The sequence below is a fragment of the Arachis hypogaea genome, chromosome 13, assembly GCF_003086295.3.
Source record: "Arachis hypogaea cultivar Tifrunner chromosome 13, arahy.Tifrunner.gnm2.J5K5, whole genome shotgun sequence".
Taxonomy (NCBI): domain Eukaryota; kingdom Viridiplantae; phylum Streptophyta; class Magnoliopsida; order Fabales; family Fabaceae; genus Arachis; species Arachis hypogaea.
In genome coordinates, this window is record NC_092048.1 from 46,112,243 (window position 1) to 46,123,902 (window position 11,660).

The 11,660-nt window shown below is 38.3% G+C and overlaps 1 non-coding gene across 1 annotated transcript; it reads left to right on the forward strand.

Annotated features, from left to right (window-relative positions):
- Positions 1-312: 312 nt before the first annotated feature.
- Positions 313-420, forward strand: LOC112738563 (small nucleolar RNA R71). Its single transcript, XR_003169517.1, has one exon. It is a non-coding gene; the product is annotated as a small nucleolar RNA R71 (small nucleolar RNA).
- Positions 421-11,660: the final 11,240 nt, after the last annotated feature.

The window sequence follows — 11,660 nt, forward strand, 5'->3', positions numbered from 1 at the left end:
GCCTGGTGCAGCTTGCATTCCAGACAGACTTTGAGAAATCATATTGACTTGCTGAGTCAATATTTTATTCTGAGCCAGTATGGCATTCAGAGTATCAATCTTAAGAACTCCTTTCTTCTGATTTGTCCCATTATTCACAGGGTTCCTTTCAGAAGTGTACATGAATTGGTTATTTGCAACCATCTCAATGAGTTCCTGAGCTTCTGCAGGCGTCTTCTTCAGATGAAGAGATCCTCCAGCAGAGCTGTCCGATGACATCTTGGACAGTTCAGACAAACCATCATAGAAGATACCTATGATGCTCCATTCTAAAAGCATGTCAGAAGGGCACCTTCTGATTAATTGCTTGTATCTTTCCCAAGCTTCATAGAGGGATTCACCTTCCTTCTGTCTAAAGGTTTGGACTTCCACTCTAAGCTTACTCGATTTTTGAGGTGGAAAGAACTTTGCCAAGAAGGCATTGACTAGCTTTTCCCAAGAGTTCAGGCTTTCTTTAGGTTGTGAATCCAACCATGTTCTAGCTCTGTCTCTTACAGCAAAGGGAAAAAGCATAAGTCTATAGACCTCGGGATCAACCCCATTGGTCTTGACAGTGTACAGATTTGCAAGAATTCAGCTAAGAACTGATGAGGATCTTCCAATGGAAGTCCATGAAACTTGCAATTCTGTTGCATTAGAGAAACTAATTGAGGCTTAAGCTCAAAGTTGTTTGCTCCAATGGCAGGGATTGAGATGCTTCTCCCATAGAAGTCAGGAGTAGGTGCAGTAAAGTCACCAAGCACCTTCCTTGCATTGTTGACATTGTTGTTGTTTTCAGCTGCCATGTCTTTTTCTTGTTTGAAAAGTTCTGTTAGGTCCTTTATAGAGAGTTGTACTTTAGCTTCTCTTAGCTTTCTCTTCAAGGTCCTTTCAGGTTCAGGATCAGCTTCAACAAGAATTCCTTTGTCCTTGCTTCTGCTCATATGAAAGAGAAGAGAACAAGAAAGTATGGAATCCTCTATGTCACAGTATAGAGATTCCTTGAAGTGTCAGAGGAAAAGAAGAATAGAAGGAGAAGGTAGAAAGAGAAGAATTCAAACTTATCAAGAGGGATAGAGTTCAAATTGTTGATAGTGGAGGAGTGTTAGTCCTTTAAATAGAAGGATGTGAGAAGAGGGGAAGAATTTTGAAATTAAAGTAAAAGATTTTGAAATAATTAAAAGAAATTTTGAAAATTTGATTGATGATTTTCGAGAATTAAAGTTGGGAAAGAAATTAAGTGATTTTTGAAAAAGATTTTTTTAAAATTAGAAATAAAAAAATATGATTGAAAATTATTTTGAAAAAGATGTGATTAAGAAGATATGATTGAAAAGATATGGTTTTAAAAAGATATGATTGAAAGGATATAATTGAAAAACAATTTAAAAGGATTTGATTTTAAAATTAGTGACTTGGCTAATAAGAAATCTAAAAGATATGATTCAGATATTAAACCTTTCTTAACAAGAAAGCAACATACTTGAAATTTTTGAATCAAATCATTAATTGTTAGCAAGTATTTTCGAAAATAGTAAAAAAAATGGAAAGAAATTTATTTTGAAAAGATATGATTTGAAAAATATTTGATTTTAAAAACTTATGAATATTTGAAAAAGATTTGAATTAAAAACAGAATCTTTCCTCTAGTGTCCTCCTGGCGTTAAACGCCTAGAATGGTATCCATTCTGGCGTTTAACGCCCAAAATGCTACCCTTTTGGGCGTTTAACGCCCAGCCAGGTACCCTGGCTAGCGTTTAAACGCCACTTTTCCTTCTTCACTGGGCATTTTGAACGCCCAGCTTTTTCTGTGTAATTCCTCTGCTGCATGTTCTGAATCTTCAATTATCTGTATTATTGACTTGAAAAGACATAATTTTAAAAAAAAATTTTAATTTTTAATGATGAGAAACAATAAAATGCAATTAAGATCAAATAAACAATGCATGCAAGACACCAAACTTAGAAGTTTGTATACTAAGGACTATAACAATTTGAAAATGCATATAAGAAACAACAAAAGACACAAAACAAGAGAATTCAAAGATCAGAGCAAGGAAATCATTAAGAATAACTTGAAGATCAATGAAGAACATAATGCATGGATTCGAAAAATGAAAGAAGAATAAAGACATGCAATTGACACCAAACTTAAAATTAGACACTAAACTTAAACAAGAAACATAGAATATTTTTTATTTTTATGGTTTTATAAAATTTTTTTGTGATTTTTCGAAAATTGAGTGGAAAAGAAAATAAAGGGATTCAAAATTTTTAATAAGAATTCCAGGAATCATTGCAATGCTAGTCTAAGACTCCGGTCCAGGAATTGGACATGGCTTACTAGCCAGCCAAGCTTTCAAAGAAAGCTCTGGTCCAAAATACTACACATGGCCAATGGGCAGCCAAGCTTTAACAGATCATTGCTCACAACAGCAAAATTGATAGAAATCAACAAGCTCTTGTGATGATAAGTTGAAACCTCAGTCCAAAAGATTAGACATGGCTTCACAGCCAGCCAGACTTCAACAAATCATCATGAAACTCTAGAATTCATTCTAAAAAACTCTGAAGAACAAAATAGAAAATTTTTTTTTTGTATTTTTGAAAATTTTTTTCGAAAATAAGAAGTAAAAAGCTTAAACATAAAATAAAATTACCTAATCTAAGCAACAAGATGAAACGTCAGTTGTCCAAACTCGAACAATCCCCGGCAACGGCGCCAAAAACTTGGTGCACGAAATTATAATCATCAACAATGGCGCCAAAGACTTGGAGCCCTCAAACGTGAATCACACTTTGTCACAATTCTGCACAACTAACCAGCAAGTGCACTGGGTCGTCCAAGTAATACCTTACGTGAGTAAGGGTCGATCCCACGGAGACTGTCGGCTTGAAGCAAGCTATGGTCATCTTGTAAATCTCAGTCAGGCTGATTCAAATGGTTATGGAGGATTGATAATTAAAAGATGAATAAAACATAAAATAGAATAAAGATAGATATACTTATGTAATTCATTGGTAAGAATCTCAGATAAGCGTATGAAGATGCTTTGTTCCTCTTGAACCTCTGCTTTCCTATTGCCTTCATCCAATCATTCATACTCCCTTCCATGGCAAGCTTTATGTTGGGCATCACCGTTGTCAATGGCTACTTCCCGTCCTCTCAGTGAAAATGTTCCAAATGCGTTGTCACCGCACGGCTAATCATCTGTCGGTTCTCGATCATGTTGGAATAGGATCCATTGATCCTTTTGTGTCTGTCACACACCCAACACTCGCGAGTTTGAAGCTCGTCACAGTCATCCCTTCCCAGATCCTACTCGGAATACCACAGACAAGGTTTAGACTTTCCGGATCTCAAGAATGACTACCAATTAATTCTAGCCTATACCACGAAGGTTCCAATCTTAGATTAGAAACCCAAGAGATACGCATTCAAGCCATTGCTAGTAGAACAGAGGTGGTTGTCAGGCACATGTTCATAGGTGAGAATGATGATGAGTGTCACGGATCATTACATTCATCAAGTTGAAGAACGAATGGATATCTTAGAGAAGAAGTTGGCGTGAATTGAATAGAAAAACAGTAGTACTTTGCATTAATTCATGAAGAACAGCAGAACTCCACACCTTAATCTATGGTGTGTAGAAACTCCACCGTTGAAAATACATAAGAACAAGAAGTTTAGGCATGGCCGTGAGGCCAGCCTCAAACGTGAAAAGGTCTATGAAAGTATGGTCAAAAGATGAAAATACAATAGCAAATGGTCCTATTTATAGAAAACTAGTAGCCTAGGGTTATAGAAATAGGTAATTAATGCAGAAATCTTCTTCCGGGCCCACTTGGTGTGTGATTGGACTGAGCATTGAAGCTTCCATGTGTAGAGACTTTTCTTGGAGTTAAACGCCAGCTTTTGTGCCAGTTTGGGCGTTTAACTCCAGCTTTTATGCCAGTTCTGGCGTTTTGACGCCAGAATTCTTAAGCTGACTTGGGACGCCTGTTTGGGCCATCAAATCTCAGGCAAAGTATGGACTATTATATATTGCTGGAAAGCCCAGGATATCTACTTTCCAACGCAATTAAGAGCGTGCCAATTGGGCTTCTTTAGCTCTAGAAAATCCACTTCGAGTGCAGAGAGGTCAGAATCCAACAGCATCTGCAGTCCTTTTTCAGCCTCTGAATCAGATTTTTGCTCAGGTCCCTCAATTTCAGCTAGAAAATACCTGAAATCACAGAAAAACACACAAACTCATAGTAAAGTCCAGAAATGTGATTTTTATTTAAAAACTAATAAAAACATAATAAAAACTAACTAAAATGTACTAAAAACATACTAAAAACAATGCCAAAAAGCGTATAAATTATCCGCTCATCAAACGCCCCTAAGGGGGTGATTGGGCGTTCAATGCTGGCTTGGGTTCCTTTGAGGGCGTTGAATGCCAGAAAGGGGGTAGGCCTTGGGCATTCAACGCCCAATATGGGCAGACTCCTTTGAAGAAAAGTATAAACCATTATATATTGTTGGAAAGCTCTGGAAGTGAGCTTTCCAACATCATTAAGAGCGCATCATTTACACCTCTGTAGCTCCACAAATGCTCGTTTGAGTGCATGGAGGTCAGAATCTAATAGCATCTACTACGCTTTCCTTGCCTCTGGATCAGACTTTGCCAAAACTCTCCAATTTCAGCCAGAAATGACCTAAAATCATCAGAAAACACAAAAACTCAAAGTAGAATCTAAAAATGTAAATTTTGCACTAAAACCTATGAAAATATAATGAAACTTAAGCAAAACATAACTAAGATAATATGAAAATGATGCTAAAAAGCGTATAAAATATCCAGTCATCAATACCTTTCCATGTGCTTGAACAATTAGATCTTTGATGAAATTTAGGAATTAAATCATCCCCACAACCATACATTGATTTCATAACTTTGATCCATAATGAGTTCTCTTTGTAACAAGTCCCCAAGCAAGCTTCATAAGAAACAAAGTATTGGATTCTTGTGCTTTTCTCAGCCCAAGTCCTCCTCTAAACTTTGGTTACACACTGCATCACAATTGTGCAACAGATGTTACCAGCTGAAACTAGTATTCAATTAGAGGGTTGTTCTGTTCTTGCCGAGGCTCTGGTGTCTTCCTTTTGGGATGATCGTCCGGTGTTCTAGAACTTTCCATACTGCCTTGGTAATTGGGTTTTCTGTTGGGATACATGAATCTTTGTTAATCAGCACTCCAGCCTCATTATACAAGTGAGAAATATGGTTTGGAAAGGCCAATTTGGCTTGAGTTGACATCCTGTTTGCAAATTTGTACAGTTCAACGGGAATCAATTGGTGAACTTCCACCTCTTTCCCTATCATGATGCAGTGAATCATCACCGCTCTTTTAATAGTGACTTCAGACCGATTGCTAGTGGGGAGTATGGAATGCCCAATGAAGTCCAGCCAACTTCTAGGAACTGGTTTGAGGTCCACTCTTCTCAGTTAGTTTGGTTTGCCTTTTGTGTCATTGATCCATTGAGTTCTAGGCAAACATATGTCCTCTAGGACCTGATCCAGCTTTGGATTGGCTTATACCCTTCTATTAAAGGATTCTGGATCATCCCTTTGTGGGGGTAATTTAAAGATCTCTCTCACTTAGTCAAGATAAAAATAGAGAGTCTTTCCTCGGACCATGGTACGAAATGTATGAAATCCTTGTCCATCTTTCTTTTATTTTTCTGTCATCCACAGATTTGCATAGAATTCATGGATCATTATTATTCCCACATTGGTTATAGGGTTGGCCAGAGTCTCTCAGCCTCTCATTCGAATTTGCTCTTGGATCTCCGGGTACTCATCTTCTTTTAATTCGAATCTGGCCTCTGGGATCACCGTCCTTTTACACATTATTTTATGATAATGTTCTTCATGCTACTTGGTGTAGAATCTGTAAGGTTTGAAGACAACTATTGGTGTTGGTAGGTCGTCTTCTTTCTTGCTTCTTGAAGTGGATTTCCTAATCTTTGGAGCCATGGATTTCGACTGAAGGAAAAAGCAAGGCTCTTTTCACACCAAACTTAAAAGTTTTGCTTGTCCTCGAGCAAAAAGAAAAAGGAGAGGAAGATGAAGAAGAGGGAAGAATTCGAATTGAGGGTTGATAAGGGAGTCAGTATGGTACGAATGGTATAGGGAGGGTGGGGGTGGGTTTTGAAAATTAATTAGATAAAAGATAGTAAAGATATAATTCAAAATCTTTTAAAAAGATCAGAAAGATAAGATTTAAAATTGTTAAAGCATTAAAGATATGAGAAAGATAAAAAAAATAAGATGTAAGGTATTAAAAGATATGAAAAAGAATTGAAAAAGATTTGAAAAGGAATTGAGAAAGATTTGGAAAGATTGTAGAATTGAAAAGATTTGAAAATAACTTGAATTTAAAAGATGGTGATTAAAAAGAATTGAATAAAAAAGTAGTTGATTTTGGAAAAGATAATTTGAAGTAAGAGGAGAGATGATTGAAAATATAAGATTCGAAAAAGATATGGTTTTGAAAAAGTCAAACCTCCCTATCTTGATTAGGCGTTGAACGCCTAGAATACCCCTATTCTGGCGTTCAACGCCAGGCACATACTCCTCATGGGCATTGGACACCCAGCCTTGCTCCCTGGCTAGCGTTCAAAGCCAGGCTTCCTTCCTCCTTAGGGCGTTGAATGCCCAGCCAATGCTCCCTGGCTGATGTTCAACGCCAGCTTCCTTCTCCCATTAGGGCATTGGATGCCCCAAGGATGTCCTTCCCTAGTGTTCAATGCCAACAATGCTCCTCCCCCTTGGGCGTTGAACGCCAGACAACGCCCATCCTTCCCCTTGTCTGGCGTTCAACGCCAGCAAGGGACTTCTCCCAGGGTGGTCTGTTTCCTATTATGAATATTCTTATCTCTGTTCTAAGAGGTATACATGATCACAAACATTTAGAAAACAAGGCGCTATGAAAATTATTTAAAATTTAAGAAAAATGAAATCAAACGAGAATTAATAAAGGGATAGAAAATGATAATATATTATTAATCGTTGGGTTGCCTCCCAACAAGCGCTTCTTTACTGTCATAAGCTGGACTTTACTATACTCATTTCAGTAGCAGTGTAGAGCCTTCTTGCTCAATGTTGTCCCCAAGGTAATGTTTGACTCTCTGACCATTAACAGTAAACCTCTTGTCGGAGTATTTTCCTTTGAGTTCTATGTGCCCGTAGGATGACACATTAGTGATCACAAATGGTCCTGTCCAAGATGACTTGAGCTTCCCAGGAAAGAACTTTAGTCTAGAGTTGAAGAGTAGAACTTTCTGAAGTGGTTCAAAGACTCTGGAAGATATCTTCCTGTCATGCCACTTCCTGGCTCGCTCTTTATAGATTTTTGCATTCTCAAATGTAGCAAGTCGGAATTCATCCAACTCATTTAGCTGGAGTAACCTTTTTTCTCATGCTGCCTTAGCATCAAGGTTGAGGAATCTGGTTGCCCAGTAAGCCTTATGTTCCAGTTCCACTGGCAAATGACATGCCTTCCCATAGACCAATTGATATGGTGATGTCCCTATAGGGGTCTTGAAGGCTGTCCTGTATGCCCAGAGAGCATCATCAAGTTTCTTTGCCCAATCCTTTCTAGAGGTGCTTACAGTTCTTTCCAGAATTTTTTTTAGTTCCTTGTTAGATACTTCAGCTAGCCCATTTGTTTGTGGGTGATATGGAGTTGCCACTCTATGGTGAACGCCATAACGGTGCAAAATAGAGTCAAGCTATCTGTTACAGAAATGGCTGCCTCTATCACTAATTAGTGCCCGTGGAACACCGAACCTACTGAAGATATGTTTCTAGAGAAACTTCATCACTACTCTTGCATCATTAGTGGGTGAAGCGACTGCTTCAACCCCTTGGACACATTGTCCACTGCCACAAGGATATAGGTGTTCAAAAATGAAGGTGGGAAAGATCCCATGAAATCTATTCCCCACATCAAATAGCTCAATCTCTAGGATCCCTTGCTGAGGCATGTTGTGACTATGAAGGAGATTGCTAGTCCTTTGGTAGCTATCACAGTTATGGAAAAAGTCTCGGGCGTCCTTAAAGAGTGCTAGCCAGTAAAAGCCACTCTGGAGAACCTTGGTGGCTATTTGCTCACCTCCAAAATGTCTTCCATATTCTGAGCCATGGAAGTGCCATAGGATTTGTTGTCTGATAAACCACTATTTTATGGTTTAACTTATGCTCAATTGAGTGGTTTATATCAATTCTTTACTCACTTATTCATATGATTTGCATGAGTTTATATTTTCCTTCCTAATCTTGTGCTATGATTGAAAACATGTTTCCTGGGCCTTTAAATTGCTAATTATTAATCTTCTCTTATTACCATTCGATGCTGTGATATGTGTGTTAAGTGTTTTCAGAGATTATAGGACAGGAATGGCTTAGAGGATGGAAAGGAAGCATGCAAAACTGGAAGGAATACAAGAAACTGAAGGAACTGCTAAAGCTGTCCAGCCTGACCTCCTGGTACTAAATCGACCATAACTTGAGCTACAGAGGTCCAAATGAGGCAGTTCCAGTTGCGTTAGAAAAGCTAACATCTGGGACTTCACAACGATATATAATTTTTCATAGTTGCCCCGAAGCCAGGCGACGCGAATGCGTGGATTATGCAGATGCGTGACCTGGCAAAAAATCAATCCGCGCGAACGCGTGGACGACGCTTCCGCGTGACTTTGCAGCGACCTGTATGTACCAAAAATCGTTGGGGGCGATTTCTAGGCTATTTTTGACCCATTTTTTGGCCCATAAAACACATATTAGAGGCTATAAAGTAGGGGAATCCATCCAATCATAAAAGCAACAATTCACACAATAATTCATACAACATTCATAACACACAATTTTAGGTTTTAGATGTAGTTTTTAGAAAGAGAGACTCTCTCCTCTCTCTTAGGATTTAGGATTAGGATTAGAATTTAGGATTTCTATTATGATTAGGCTACTTCTCTTCATTCCAGGTTCAATGTTCCTTTAATTTATGTTTATCTTCTACTTTTATTTATTCTATGCTTTTACTTGTTAATTACTTATGTTGCCAAATTGGTTTATGAATCTTTCCATGTTAGATTTGAATATTCTATTTAATATAATTTGAGGTATTTCAGATTTATGGTTGTTTTATTATACTTATGATATAAATAATTTAGATTTTCCCCTTTTGGCTTTGGTGGAGTAATTGGTAACACTTGAGTTACCAAACTCAGCTATTGATTAATATTTGAAGTTTGCTGATTGATTTGGATTCCTCTAAAGCTAGTCTTTCCTTAGGAGTTGACTACGACATGAGGAATCAAATTGATTAGTCCACTTGTCTTTCCTTTATTTAGTAAGGGTTAACTAAGTTGGAGCAACGGACAATTCTCATCACACCTGATAAGGATAACTAGGATAGGATTTCCAGTTCTCAGACCTTGCCAAAAGATTTTTTAATTATTAATTTATTCTTCCTGTCATTTAAATTACTTGTTCCTTATTTCAAAAACCCAAAAAGATACAATTTCATAACCAATAAAAAACACACCTCCCTGCAATTCCTTGAGAAGACAACCTGAGGTTTGAATACTTCGGTTATAAATTTTATTGAGTTTTGTTACTTGTGACAACCAATTTTTTGTACGAAAGGATTCTCTGTTGGTTTAGAAGCTATACTTACAACGCGATTATTTTTATAAAATTCTTTACCGATAGCAAATCCAATCGTCAAAAATGGCGCCGTTGCCGAGGAATTGCAAACGTATGCCTTATTATTGGTTACTGTAAATATTTTATTTTTCTTGTTTATTTATTTTTATTTTTGTTTTTAATTTTTATTAGTTACTATGAGTTCTCACCCCTGTCGCTTTGAGTTTGGTTCTAATGTTGTTAAAAGGAATGGAAGCTATAACAGGAACATGCATCAAGGTCGAAACAATCACAGATGGAAGGAGCCACAAGGATCTGATCAACCCTCTCGGCAACAACACCTTCCAAGATACCATGGACAACGACCATCTTACAATGCATGCCAAGACAATAGTTATGGTGGACCCCTTCGTGACAAACCACCTCCACCAAATTACTATGGTCAAGAGCCATTCCGAGGTGCATACCAAGATGATAGATATGGTGGATCCCCTTGTAGTTACCAACAAGCTCCATCATATGCCAATGAACCACCTCCTCAACATAGCTTTGAACCACCATACTCACAAGCCCCTTTACACCATTCACCTCCATATGACCCCAACCCTTATCCACCCCAATTCCAACCCAATTACCCCAAGGACCACCACTTCCATATGCACCATGTCCATATCCATCGACCCAAGAATCACAGGCTCACCTCAAGGAAATAGTAGATCAATTTCATGCAACCCTTCATCAACTAGAGCAAGTAATAAATCAATTACCTTCCAGACGTTCGGACACTCAAGGAACCCCCATGGCTTCATGTGGAGAATCTAATGAAGAATGTAGCATGAAGGAGACACTAGAAACTCCGGTGGACAGTGAGCAGCATGACTTTGTACTGGAACAAGTGGAGGAAGCCAGAATTATTGAAGAGGAAGAAGTGGTCGAAGACTTAGGAGATGCAGAACGTCCATGGAAAAGCCTAGTCATAGAGCCCCCTTCTAAGGAGTTTGAATTTGTTGTTGAGGAGGGTGTACTACCTCCAAGGTATATCATGGTTGAAGACTTTGAAAGGGATGATCAAGAGATGGATTTAATCATTGATGAATTCTTATCTACATTAGAATCCTCTTCCATTGGACTTGACATGGAGATTAAAGAAGAAGAAGAAGCACAACCTCCCATGCCCTTAGTGAACAATGAAGAAGAGATCGAATTGGAAGAAAGCTACCAAGAGGAAGAGGTTGATATTGAAGAAGCTTGCAAAGAGGTGGAAGTTGACAAGGAAGAACTCAAGGGAATGGAGCTGGAAATCACCTTGCCAAAGTTGTTGGAGACCTCTCCCCCAAAACCACCACCATCTATCCCTTCATTCAAGTGGGTAAATCTCTCATCTCTAAGCTTAATTAGCCCACTTGAATATGCTTTGCTTGAGACGGATGGGTAGCTTAGAGCTCTTTGTGACTTTAAGAGTAAGAGGGAGATGGTTAGTGGTAGGAAATGTCATGCAAGGTTCAATATGGTTGCATTCTCCAAATTGAAGTACAAAGTTTGGTACAATTCTCAATTGAATGGGTCTAGGAAACTGTTTGGATGTCTCAGTGAAAATTTAAATTGCGTGCCACCCGGATAGAACCATGACGATCAACAAGAAGATGGATGTAAAAGCAAAGTCTGGGACCCCGGAATTCATTCTGAGTTTTCTTGTCCTGGTACATCTCAACAAAATGGACGAGCTGAACGCAAACACCGTCACATTCTTGACTCTGTTCGTGCAATGCTTCTTCCTTCTTTGTGTCCTAAGCGTACTTGGGGTGAAGTTATTCTTACTGCTGTTCATGTTATCAATAGACTTCCTTCTTCTATTCTTGGTAACATTACTCCCTTTGAACGTCTTTATCATACCTCCCCAGATTATAGTTCTCTTTGAGTTTTCGGTTGTGTCTGTTTTGTTCTTCT